At 37.6% G+C, this 13,364-nt stretch overlaps 1 long non-coding RNA gene across 1 annotated transcript in view; it reads left to right on the top strand.

The window, feature by feature from the left end:
- Positions 1 to 13,364, top strand: part of LOC103349072 (uncharacterized) — a 73,175-nt gene that overhangs the window by 19,595 nt on the left and 40,216 nt on the right. Inside the window, exon 3 of the long non-coding RNA XR_007920956.2 lies at positions 2,304 to 2,361. This is a non-coding gene — a long non-coding RNA (uncharacterized lncRNA). The remainder of the gene's footprint in view (positions 1 to 2,303; positions 2,362 to 13,364) is intronic.

Raw genomic sequence — 13,364 nt, 5'->3', positions numbered from 1 at the left:
ATAGTCTTTCCCCTGTTTTCAAATAAATAATTTTAGGAAGAATCAATTAGCAAATATAAATCATTCATTCAACTATTTTCTATGAGTACCTAGGTAAACCATTGCCAATAAATATCAAAATTTGCAAGTTTCCTCCAAGTCTGATTGATTTTACACATCCTGTATTTTTGGAAATTAATAGCAACTTCCTTGGAATGGGAGGGGGCTTGCGCAGAAGGAGAAGCTGAGAAGACTCTACAAAGCAGTTTGTTTTTTTTTAACAATCCTGGACCCACACTTCCTTTTCTTGATATTTGCAAAATGGTTAGACCCAGTTCCCTTGAAAAATGTTGCACTGGTGTCCCAGGAATACAATATTTCATTAAAAGTTAAAGAAGGATACAAAAAAATGCTATTCTTATACTCTCTATAATTACCTATCACTGTTCAAGACAGACTTTGGCAAAGGTAATGACTTCAGTTTTCTTTTTACTTCTTTAAAGAAACTTCTTGTCAAAAATGAAATGGGAGAAAGAGATCTGATTGCAAAGGTTACTCATGCTTGTCTTGTTTGTGGAAAAACAGTGTTAATCTATTGGAGAGGCGAAATGCCTGTTAAGAGATGTATCCAAACACATCAGGCGATATTAAAGGAAAGTATCAGAATCAAATGTCCAAAGAAATTCACACAATAATTTTGGCTATTTCATCATCCATTTTTTTCTCCTGTAATATTTTACAGAATGCTTCTCTCCTTTTTCCTGTATACCTGCACCCACAGAGAATTTTTTAGGGCATCAAGCTTTTTGTCATGATCATGAGGCTTGTACATTTAGAAGGCAATTGCTACATCCTCTGAAGTCAGATTTTTCCTTGTCATAACTCTGTGGTAGACATTATTTAGCATTCATGTTCAGCAAACTGTGAACTTGATTTGTTTTCACATTAAACACAATACCTGGCACAAAGATCACAGTTATGAATCCTTTGGTAAATGGATAAAAATGTTATTTACCTGAATTCTGAAAATATTCACATGATATGAACAAATTTAAATGCATGTGCAAGGAAAGGATTTTTGCCCTTACAACTATAATTTTGTTGGCTTAATGATAAGTGTTTATTGATAATGCTGTCAATGACACAGTCTTCAGAATAAAGAATGAAGCACAGACTTCCTTACAAGAGAAAGATGGATAATAAGCTTCTGGGAATTACATATTGTAGAAAGATGGAATAAATGTTTGTATGAATAGGAAAACTATTTCTCTTGTTTAGACAGGTTAAAATAAAATTTGCTTCATGGTGAAGACACAGTCATTGCTTGAAGCAGAATGCATAATACCCTTGTTTTATGGTTGTCAGGAAATAGTTCTGGTTTCTTCTCTTTTTTTTTTTCCATCTTTTTATCTCATTTGCATTTTTAAAATAATTCTTCATTTCTGGAGCTCAAATTGATTTATTTAAGTAGCTTACCAAATCCTCGACTATACTTGTATTGTTTGACATGCATTTTTTTTTTAAATTTTTCATCTTAGCAGAAGTACACCATCGTGGTTCTTAACAGGATATTGGGTTAACTTAGCATTTCATGTTTACTTTTATATGAAAGAAGGTTAACCTTTTTTTGCTATTGCTCTGCTTAAAAAATTGCTGTGCTTAAAGTAAAAATCTTTCGTTTGTGACTTTCCAATTTTGTGTATATATACACTAAATAGATTTTGAGCAGGTAATGGGTATTGAACTGTGATTTGTGCATACTTCATACCCTGTTGATTTTAAGATAAATAAAGATTTCATTTCCTCATTTTATATGTAAGATAATTATCTGATTTCTAAAAATAAGCAAGAGAAAGAAAAAAAAATATGCACAGCATTTTTTTATACTGGTGTTTTCATGTTAATAATGATAGCATTCCAAACAGTTCTTGTATAAGACCTTAGAGCAACTAGCCTGCAGAAACATACTGGGTATTGCTTATTGTTGTGGTGTAAAACAAGGCAAGGCCCAGGATGCCAAGGCCCATGCTTAGCATTTTTTTTCTTTTTAGTGCCCAGTAGGTTGGGCAAATTAAGTGCCTAGCAAATGTATGGTAAGAAGAAAGAATGTATCCTGAAATAAATACTTCTACAGGGAAATGCACTCTAGTTTGAAATTTTGACATTTCTTTTCCTTGATAGTTATATGTTTATATGAAGTTTCCTTAGGAATAAGAAAATACTAGTTACCCTTTTTGAATGTCTACACTAGGCAGTGTGCTAAGTGTCATGTATAATTTCCTTAATCTTTTAATTATATGAGGCCAATTTTATTCCATTTTCAGGACAAAAGAAAAAAAAAGAGACTATGTCAAGTCAGAAGTATTTTCTCCATTTGAGATGGTAAAGTATTGCTCTGTTTGAAGTTAGTTGAAAGACATTGTTTATGCTTTCTAGTTCTGTAAAACCACTTTGCAGCTAATCTGTGCCTGATCATGCCATGTTGTCTTAGGAAACTGACTTATTAACTGATGTTTTTAAAATAAGTGGAATATAAAATGAAATAAAAATGCATATATTAGGAATTAAGCAAAGGTACAATAACATCATTTTTTCTCTTATCATTTTAAAATACCAAATGAAAAAATGTAAGGTGTGATACACCAAAAGCCAAGAAAACCACTTTACTCATATTATCTATTAATGCAATTTCAAGGCAACTGGCACCAGGGTGTCTGCTTTCCCAAAGAGCAATATTACTATTTAATCTGTTATTATAAATTTAAGAGTAAACATTAATAGTTTATGCTATTTGATTAAAATGGAAATTGCCCCCAAATCTTCAGAGATTGTCACCCATTCCTTGTTTATAGATGCATGAAACTAGAACATTTTCCTTTGAATATAAAAACAGTCTTTTCTTAGAAATCACATCACTGACTCATAGAAAGCTTTGTCAAAGCTATCAGGAGGAGTAGCTTGAAAAGAGGCACCAAAAGATATCTTCATATCAATTAGTAGTGTCATTAAACTACCTGTTTAATAAAAAGTGAGGGTGATTAGAGCAGGAAAAGGCAGGCAGATAGGGAAGAGGATAATCCCATTGATTTGAAACTTTAGCTGCACTATTCTCTTGATCTACCCATTGGTTATTTTTAAATATAATCCATGCCTTACAGAAACAAGAATGAAAAAAAAAATCAAGTAGTAAAAAGATATCATTATTTGCTATTTTGGTGATAAAATAACCATTTTTAAGTACCAGAATATCACTCAAATCCGCTTACTCCCAGCCTGCAGAAACACATTTCTCCACAACCAAGCCTTCTACAGAAACATGGGACCTACCGCCGGCCTCTCAAGGGCCTGCTGCTCCATCATGTTTACCAGGGCTTCTATTTCCAACTAGTATTAGACCCAGAGAGCATTTTTATACATCAGTTACAGAAGGATTGTGGCAACTGTCTCAGTGATAGAAACCTAGAGTCATTTTAAAAGAAGTGTATAAATAAATCTAAAATAATAAAAGAATATTAGGGAAATTCTAGTTTAATAACTTACAGAAATGTACTATCCACTGTGCTTTGTATATAAAGGAAGAAGTATTTCCTCTCAACAGAAAGGCCTATTTCCAGTGAGATTTCTACCTTTCACTTAGGTTTAATATTTTCAAAGCAGTGCCTTTGGTTTCTTCTCCACATAAACAACAATAGTTCTTCCTATCTATAAAAAAGAAGGAAGGTGGAGAAAGGGAAGTAGAGAAGCAGACAGACTGGTAGGCAGCCAGAGGAGTCCTTTTCCCTCTGTAGCAGCTCTCTTCTTGATAGCAGCTCTGAAGGTCTATGAGAATTGCCTTCACGTTTCATTATTTCTCTCTTTCTTAATGCCCTACATTTGTATTTCTTCTACATATTGTTGACTTGTAATTTCTAGTGAGTCGCATAGTAACTATACAGAGTGGTATTTTAATTCTATAGCCTAAAAAATAGGTCCAGGGAGGTTAAATATCTTCTTCAAGATCACCCAGCTAGTAAATAGCAGGCTGAGTTTAAAACTGAGATGGTTGAACACTAAAATATGTTTCAGACTCTCCATATTTCTGTGTCTTGCTTCGTCTTCACTCATTGAACTGATTTTGAAACCTACCATGACCTGTTGTCTACTCCAGATAAGAATTTTGAAAGCTGCCACTTACTGAATGCAGGTCTCATTACACTCTATGTGTTTTATACACATAGAGTCTTTCCAACACTGAGTCAAGTTAGGGCCAATCTGAAACCCATAGGTGTTCAGACAGGCAAATATGCCCCCCAACCATATTCTTCAAATATTTGTTCAAATGTGATGATGATCCCAGAATAGGGAATAGAAATGTAAATGGAATAATAATAATGTGGCACAGCTCCCTTTGAAAATAACATGTCTGCAATTTCTTTAAAAAAAAATTGAAGCAACGCCTTTTCAATGTGGAGTGGCCCTGGTCAAGATTGGATGGAATTTGCCATGTTCACCATATCTTTTTTAGCTCACTAGATTAAAATGTTTCTTCTAACTGTTAATCACCCTTAAAGAGGTTTTTAGCACTGTACCTGTGTTTATCTAATTTGGAGTATGCCCTCTGACCCCTTGATTATTGATACCTGGATATGGGACCCAACTGCCTGACCTTTGAACTCTCACTGATAACAATTTTGTTAATTTCATTTAGAGGCATCATGCCAGTATTTAAGCCCAGATGTAAGTCTAAACTCCATGCCCTTTTCAAAGTAATATGCCATTGCCACACCTTTCCTAACAGTTCTTACTCCAGCATTTGACACGCCTGGAAGGCACCTTTTGTTATTGCTTGGGCTGCTCAACTACCATGGTCTACTCTGGCACTCTTGATCGTCTTTCCAACTTTGGCATTTGTGATACAATACTGAGCTATTTTATTTGATTCTCTAACACAAGTCCTCTTTGGTCTTAAAATTGTTGGTATCATATTTTAAGACAGATGTTATTTGAGGGATTAAATTTGAGGTTAAAGGTTAATTATACTCCTTATACTGTTTTTGCATTTTTCCTGCAAAATCTTTCCACTGCCTCAGTTTCCCTCCATGCAGTGGTCTCCACATTAAACAATAATGATGTATACATTTATTTGAAAGAGTGACAGAAAGAAAGAGGGAGAGACAAAGAGATATTTTCCAGGCCGGTGCCTTGGCTAGGCTAATCTTCCGCCTGCGGTGCCGGCACCCTGGGGTTCTAGTCCAGGTGGGGACGCCAGATTCTGTCCCGTTCGCTCCTCTTCCTGTTCAGCTCTCTGCTATGGCCTGGGAATGCAGTGGAGGATGGCCCAAGTCCTTGGGCCCTGCACCCGCATGGGAGACCAGGAGAAGCACCTGGGTCCTGGCTTTGGATCAGTGTGGTGCACTGGCCGCAGCGTGCCGGACACAGCGGCCATTGTGGGGTGAACCAACGGAAAAGGAAGACTTTTCTCTCTGTCTCTCTCTCTCTCTCACTGTCCACTCAGCCTGTCAAAAGAAAAAAAAAGAGAGAGAGAGAGATTTTCTATCTGCTGTTTCACTTTCCAAATGGCTGCAACAAGCAGTGCTGGACCAGGCTACAGCCAGGAGCCAGGAACTTCGTATGTGTCACCAAGATGAGTGGCAGGATTCCAAGCACTTGGGTCATCATCTGGGTACATTAACGAGAAGCTGAATTGGAAGTGGAGCAGCCAGACTTGAGCTAGTACTCTATAATGAGATGTGATGTCACAAGAAACAGCTTAAACTACTGTGCCACAGGGCCGTCCCCTCTAGATTTTTATTTCTGTCACTAAACTTTCTTCAAATTTCCGATCATGCACTTCGGGCTGCTGGTGGGTATTCCACGTAACCACCCTACTAAGGTGTCATCCTTTACTTGATAGCAGACATACCCTCTCAGCAGAAGCCACGTTCCTCTCCATTACCATTTTACCATTCCCAGTATAAACCACATTTTAGTGATTGCTGCTTCCCATGGTTTTCTTTTAATCATGGGTGTGTTGTCTGTCATCTGTGCTTCCATAAAACTGATTTCTCACCTCTAAATACCAAGACTCCCAGGGGAGGTTCTAATGGATCTCTCCATATCCAGCCCCTCCCTCTACCAACACATTTCCTGTGTTCCCTTATGAACAGTATTTTGAAAGTCAAATTTGCATCTATCACCCCTCCATTTACAAAAACCCTAGTATATTCCTCTTTAGTAGACTATGGTCTTTTTTCCTTGACAATTCATAAACAGCCCTAAAGTTACTACTGCTTCAGCTTTTCTTACATTTTGTTCTTCAAAGAACATTTCGCTCTACTTGAATTGTTAATTTGCCAAGAGACTAGCTCTTAGCATCTCTCAATGGCCTTGGACACAACTCTTTAGCTGCCTAATGTTAGCCATTTTCAAGACAAAATTCCAACAGTACTTCTTCCTGAAACCTTTTCAGATACTACCATCAGGAAAGAATCTTACTGCTTTTCCAGATTATCCCAACTGTTGCCATATCCTTATGTAGTCAGTGAATTTAGCCACAACTCAGTCATTTCCAGCTGCCTTTTAGGTCAATACCCATCACAGCAGCAGGCGGAATTGATCAGGTAGGTATCTCCATCTATCATTAAGACAGCCAAAATGACTCGATCATTCATGACAAGTCATGATCCCGTCACTTTGATAGTGAAGACAGACCCTGTCACAATGTTGTCCTCTTCTAGTATTTGCGCTGAGTTTAGTTTTTAAGTAAGGAAGAAAAAAAAAAAAAAAGGCGAATTGTAGCTATCACTGTTCTGCTTGATATGTAATGTTTTAAACTGTGTCACATACATTTTTGGGCATAATTACAAGTCACTAAATTTTATTGGCATAAAGAGATAACTTCACAGTTTAAAAAGACAGATTTATTTTTGGTTGCTGAATCAAATGCAATTAAAGTTCCAGGATGTTTACATTTTATTAGTAACAAATTGATAGCACATGGATTTCTGTTTCTTCCAAAGTCAGCAACCCTGCTTTCACTCTGTTTTGCTCTATTATCAGAGGGGTTTTTTGATACACATATAAGCAGACGTTTTCTTATGGTGTAGCAGAACTGAGATGCTCAAATGTTTTAACAAATCAGGTTTTCCAGTTAATTTGGGTTTATTCAAATCCAAGATATTGAATGTCTTTGATTACTCAGGAGTATTTCTAGATATGAGACATCCTAAGATTGTATTTCAGCATATTCATCTGCGTATTACAAAGTTTTCATAAATTTCAACTTCTGAGTTTTAGAAAACTGCTAATCTCAATTTAAGCCAGCAAACTTCTAAATTATGAATTTTGTTATGAAAATATTTAAAGTAAGAATATAATAAATAATAATTAATATGTATTGAATTTCTGGCATATACTAGGTATTATGAGGTATTATGCTGAGTATAAGTAGGGTTGCAAAATTTAGTGAATAAAAATATAGAACATCTAGTTATACTCAAATTTCAAGTGATAATGGTTGCTTTATTATAAATATGTCTCAAATAGTATTTGAGGGATGTTTATTCTAAAATATTATGAGCTGTATTTCGCCTGTCAATCCAAAAGGGATTGCACCATTTGTTTTGTATAGTAAATGTATAAGGTAGTAATTGTAATTAATATCACATTACAGACAGGCAATTTAGGCTAGAGAATTTAAAAAAAATTCCCCCAAGGTCACAGAGGTTAAAAGGGAAAGAAGTATTTTTGTCCAGGTCTGCTTAACTTCAGCACTAAAGATTTCATTCTTATTCATCCAAACTACATTTTTAATGTTGGGATTTCTCGGTGAGAAATGAGATAGCTATTTGAAAACCTTTTGATTATTCTCAAATTGCCATCTAAAGTGTGAACACCTTCACTTTGCATCAGTTGTCTGTGTCCCTGAGCATTCACCAACACTAGCTCAATAAATGTTGCATAACATTCATTTATTGTGTGCTTATTTAATTTTTAATGAAATTATACCCTTTTACATGGCTGAGTGCAGTCTTTGATGACGTTTGAATTCATGTTCTTCAAGACTAAACATTTGAAAGCCCTCAGGTCTGATGCTCCTGCAACCTGATTTTCAAAGTTGAGTGTGCGTCAGAATCACCTGCAGAGCTTGTACAATAGAGATTTCTGACCACTTCCAGAGTTTCTGACGGGGTTCACCCGCAGCGAGGCTGGATAATTTCCATTTTCAGTAAGTTCCCAGGCGTTGATGCTTCTGCCAGTTTTAGAGAATACATTGAGAATCACTTGTCTACAGGAAGATCCAAGACTCATAGTATAAAGAGCTCTGACTATATTTGCCATTCAGTGTTTAGCGCCCTAGCTCCCGGAGTCAAGGTTATAACACAAAGCTATACTGGAGAATCGCTTTAATATGCAGATCTGAGTATCCAGTTTGATACAGGACCTGCTACTATGATCAGTTTTAAATTAAGCAATAAAAAGATTGTTTCAGTGACTATGGCAATAATAGATAATATACACACCAGTTATTTAGAGTAATGAGTAGCCGTTGAATGTTTCTCTTTCTGCTGCACAAAATCCAATGTTTATTAGGAGTAGGGCACAGTTTTCACTTTCTCAGAACAGCTGTCATTAAAAAAATAGTATTTAATGGACACTTAGGTGAACTCAGCAGTAGAGTGGGTATTGGTTAGCAATGAGTTAGTTCTGTGGATTGTTTGACTCTCAAGGAATTCCAGACCTAAAAAATCTCTCTCTCTGAAATGCAATTCTGAAGGAAGGGCCCATGCCTGTTATGTTCATCTTTATCAGTCAGTGTTCAATGAGTGTATATTCAATGAATAGTGGGGGGATCCACGTTTCCTAAGGCTTTGAGGAGAAGGATTGCTCCAGATTTTACATATTCCACAATGGGAGAATCATTAAGAGGTAAGTTCCTCCATGTAGGAGGTATAGCCAGCCTTGAATAATCGCCTGGGTAATCTTCCACAAGAAGAATCAATGTCATTGTGTCAGTGAAAGGTGTTATAATACCAATTTTGAGGCTAGTGGCCTAAGACAAAAACAGTTCTTTGTAGGCACAGGTGGATGATTTTTGAAGAAAAAAAAATTGGGATGTATTAAAAGTTTTTGATTTGAATTTTAGGTCAAAATAGCAAGAATATTAATTGGTAGTAATATCATAAAGTCTCAAATAAATGATACTCTTTATTTGGAAATACCCATCAAACTACTGAGGAGTAACTTCAGAAGAGACATCTGTTAAATATTATCTGAAGATAGGAGAGCTACTTTCATCTACTCAGTACCGTATGTGCACATATGACCTCTGACTGATTAAAATAAAACAAGACATGTACATGAGGTTTCTACAGTGACATGCTTAAATACCCCTAATCATTTTGCAGGTTATGTTAAAAATTGAGGAGTGTCTTTTAATGGGTTAGATAAGAAAAGATAAATATTTCTTTAAGAGTCTTCATAGCATCAGCATTCTCTTCATCATTTGAGCCCCATGTACCCGCCTTGCAGACCTTGACCTCCAATGGTTTCCCACACTGACAAGTCCCTCTGTGTGGAACACTGTGATGTATTCCTTGCTTACCTGTTAGTTTTGTTTCCTTGCATATTCCCATGCCATTTATAGCTCAAAACATACTGCATATCTTATAATTTCTTGGACATGCAATGCTTTTTCTTAAAATTGAGACTTTGCATATGCTGTTGATTCTGCCAGTCTTCCACTTCACATTTACCTATCCCTATTCATGTTTTACCTTTTAAATTGGCGTTTTCTTTACTTGGTCTATCCTGACTTTCTCACCTATTAAATCTGGGTTATATGAAGTGCTCTCATGCTGCCCTAGCAACCTGTGTTCACTTGCCTGATATTATTGCATTATACATACCTGTTTCTTTGCTTCCTTATACATTCATCCTGGAAGTTTCTTGAATTCAAAAACAGAGTTTCTGTCAGTATTATTTATTGGATTCTAGATGGATTCAGTCAGCATAGATGCTGGCCACATCAAAGGTGACTGAATTTCCAAATGCACAAAGCCAGCAGAGCTGAGTATCCACAAGCATTTCCCAAATTAGTGTGAGAGGGGAAAAACATAGGAAAAAATTAGAATGGAAAGAGCCAGCGGGTAGTGCTTAAAAGCTATTGTTTGACTTTTTCTTTTAAAGATAAATATTCTTTTTTTTAATTTTTTGACAGGCAGAGTGGACAGTGAGAGAGAGAAACAGAGAGAAAGGTCTTCCTTTGCCGTTGGTTCACCCTCCAGTGGCCGCTGTGGCCTGTGCGCTGCAGCCGGCGCACCGTGCTGATCTGATGGCAGGAGCCAGGTACTTCTCCTGGTCTCCCATGGGGTGCAGGGCCCAAGTACTTGGGCCATCCTCCACTGCACTCCCTGGCCACAGCAGAGAGCTGGCCTGGAAGAGGGGCAACCGGGACAGAATCTGGCGACCTGACTGGGACTAGAACCTGGTGTGCCGGTGCCACAAGACGGAGGATTAGCCAAGTGAGCTGCGGCGCCGGCCGGTAAATATTCTTATTGTGAAAAATATTTGATCTCATTCATGAAAGAGATTCCATGAGTGCTATCAAGAGACACCTATTTTTTTTAAGAGGACACGAGTTAAACTCCAGCGAGACAGCCAGGACCTGTATCTACAGACTACATCATGCTACTTTGGCTGAAACACTATAGTCATTGTCCAGGTATGGCTGGCTCTCACCAGGACTTGAGAATGAGTGAGGCTCTGGTTATGTCTCTGTTATTGCCACTTCAGAGACGTGATGATCTCTACACCCCCGCACCCACTCCCACCCAGCCGTCCATAGTGCTGCCCTCTTAGCATCACTCTCTTCCTAAAAGAAGTCTTCGGCACAAGTATCTAATTAGCCCAACTGAACTTGCATATCTGCATCCCAGCTGCAAGAGTGGCTGCAAAGTGACTTCAAACTGAGGAAGCAGAACTCATTGGGTGAAACATTAGATAACATAGAAGTATTCAGAAGGCTCTAATAAGACAAATGTCCTCTCTAGCACCCTAAGAACATACATTGGAACTGGAGGGAAACTTAAGTAGATTTTTGAGATTCATTTTTTTTTTTTTTTTTACTTTGAACTCTGTCACATCCATCAGTTTTTACTCCTGGCTTTCAGATGGCCTAAAATGCCTTTAAATTTGGGGTAGGCAGCTACAGAGATGATTATATCATTTTTATGGCTTCTGGCATCTCATTGCTGATAATATTCCTTCCAATGATGTTCGTCAGAACACATACAAGTAATTATTTAGCTTCTATTCCATGCTGTCTTGAAATGCCCTGATAACCAAAGTTTTTTTGTTTGATTTAGTTTGAACAAGTGTTGCTGACATTTTAAAAGTGAACAAGTTGACACTGAAATTGCATCAAATGATGGTAAATAGCAGAAGTTCACATTTGGTCACCCTTAGCACTTGATGGCAATGTCTGAACCTAGGATTGTGAGAATAAAAGGGCCAAAATTAAGGGTTGACATGGGAAAGGCAACATTTGGTGGTAATTTTAGCCTTCAGAGCCTCTCAAGAAGTCATGAGGATGCCCACTTAAAAGGTGAAATTAGAAAATAAAGAAGAAAATTGACTATGTTTGATTTTTACATGGCTTTCTCAAGCAGTTTTATGTGTATCAGAAGCAGTAGGGTCCCCAGTGCTGTTGAAGCCACAGCTGGATTACTATCAGCATGCTTACTGTTAAATGTTTGCTCTAATATAGCATTCTCCATATTACCTCCCTTCTCCCTATGCTGCCGACATTCTCATAAGACTATAAATCCAAACAGAAATTATCTGGCCAGACTCTTCCTTTTGAAATGCAGAGAATAAAGGCTAAGAGGTAAAAGCAAACAGAAAATCATTTTCAGATCTATCAACAGAACCAGATATTCTAGTTTGACAATGGAATCCCTCATTTGCCTTAACTTTACTGCCAATTATATTTTGATTCTGTTTCCTTCTTTAGTTTCTAGAGAGGGGTATATCATATTTATTGTTCTTTAATGTTTAATATTTCAAATTTTAAAAATAATTACTTATAACCATGATAGAAAATGGCCATATGATAAATATTTCTTTCAAGATTTATTTCAAAGGCAGAGATGGGGAGACGAGAGAGAAAGAAAATGAGAGAGGGAAAGAGGTATCTTCCATCTGCATGAGTCTAGGCCAGGCCAAAACCATGAGCTAGGAACTCCATTCTGGTTTTTCATAAAGGTGGCAAGATCCCAAGTATTTTGGGGATCTTCCACTCCCTTCCCAGGTGCTTTAGTAAGAAGCTGGATCAGAAGCAGAGTAGCCAGGGCTCAAGCAGGCACTCCAATATGTGTGCCCCACAAGTGAGAGACCTGGGCTGAGTTCCCAGCTCCTGGCATCAGCCTGGCCCAGGCCTGGCTGTTGTGGTATTTTCCTGACACTCTCCCTGTATCTCTGCCTTTCAGAATAAGTGAAAATAATAACTCAACAATAGAAGACTATAAAGAAACCATTACAAACTATAAAGAAACCATTACAACTGCAACTATGATGAGTCTTTCAGAATTATATGAAGTAGGACCATTGCCTTATCATCTTTCTTGCATTTTCTCTCATACTCGCTGTCTCTCCTGCACACAATATACATACACACACATGCACGTGCCATCTTCTACAGAAATCCATAATGCTAGTCATGATAACAGTTAGGGAAATAGGATATTAAGGAATCTGAGAAAGGCAACTTGATGTAAGGCATGAATTTTATATCCAAGGAAATTTTATATATATTACTTGGATGATGAATATTTGGCCATGAGCTTGACAGCAGATTGCTTCATTTATTTATTTATTTATTTGACAGGTAGAGTTACAGACAGTGAGAGAGAGAGACAGACAGAAAAGTCTTCCTTTCGTTGGTTCACCCTCAAATGGCCCGGCTGGAGCTACACTAATCCGAAGTCAGGAGCCAGGTGCTTCTCCTGATCTGCCGCATGCAGGGCCCAACCACTTGGGCCATCCTCCACTGCCTTCCCAGGCCACAGCAGAGAGCTGGACTGGAAGAGGAGCAACCAGGACTAGAACCCCGTGACCACATGGGATGCCAGTGCTGCAGGCAAAGGATTAACCAAGTGAGCCGCTGACAGCAGATTGCTTTTAAAAACGGGGATTATTAGCTCAGCACTGTACAAACTTTAATGAGGAAGCCATCTAAAGAATCAGAAGGACTTGTTCATATGGGGAGAGTGGTTAACAAACCAATCAGAGGAAGCAGACTAAGCTAAGTAGTCATAAGTGTGAAAGGCCTGAAAAAAATCAGTTAACTTTGAGTATATTATAGACTAATTCACTCTAGGTGATTTCCTCTTCTACTTCCAAGGCAT

The sequence above is a fragment of the Oryctolagus cuniculus genome, chromosome 9, assembly GCF_964237555.1.
Source record: "Oryctolagus cuniculus chromosome 9, mOryCun1.1, whole genome shotgun sequence".
NCBI classification, from domain to species: Eukaryota; Metazoa; Chordata; class Mammalia; order Lagomorpha; family Leporidae; genus Oryctolagus; species Oryctolagus cuniculus.
This window is presented reverse-complemented; position numbering and strand designations above follow the sequence as displayed.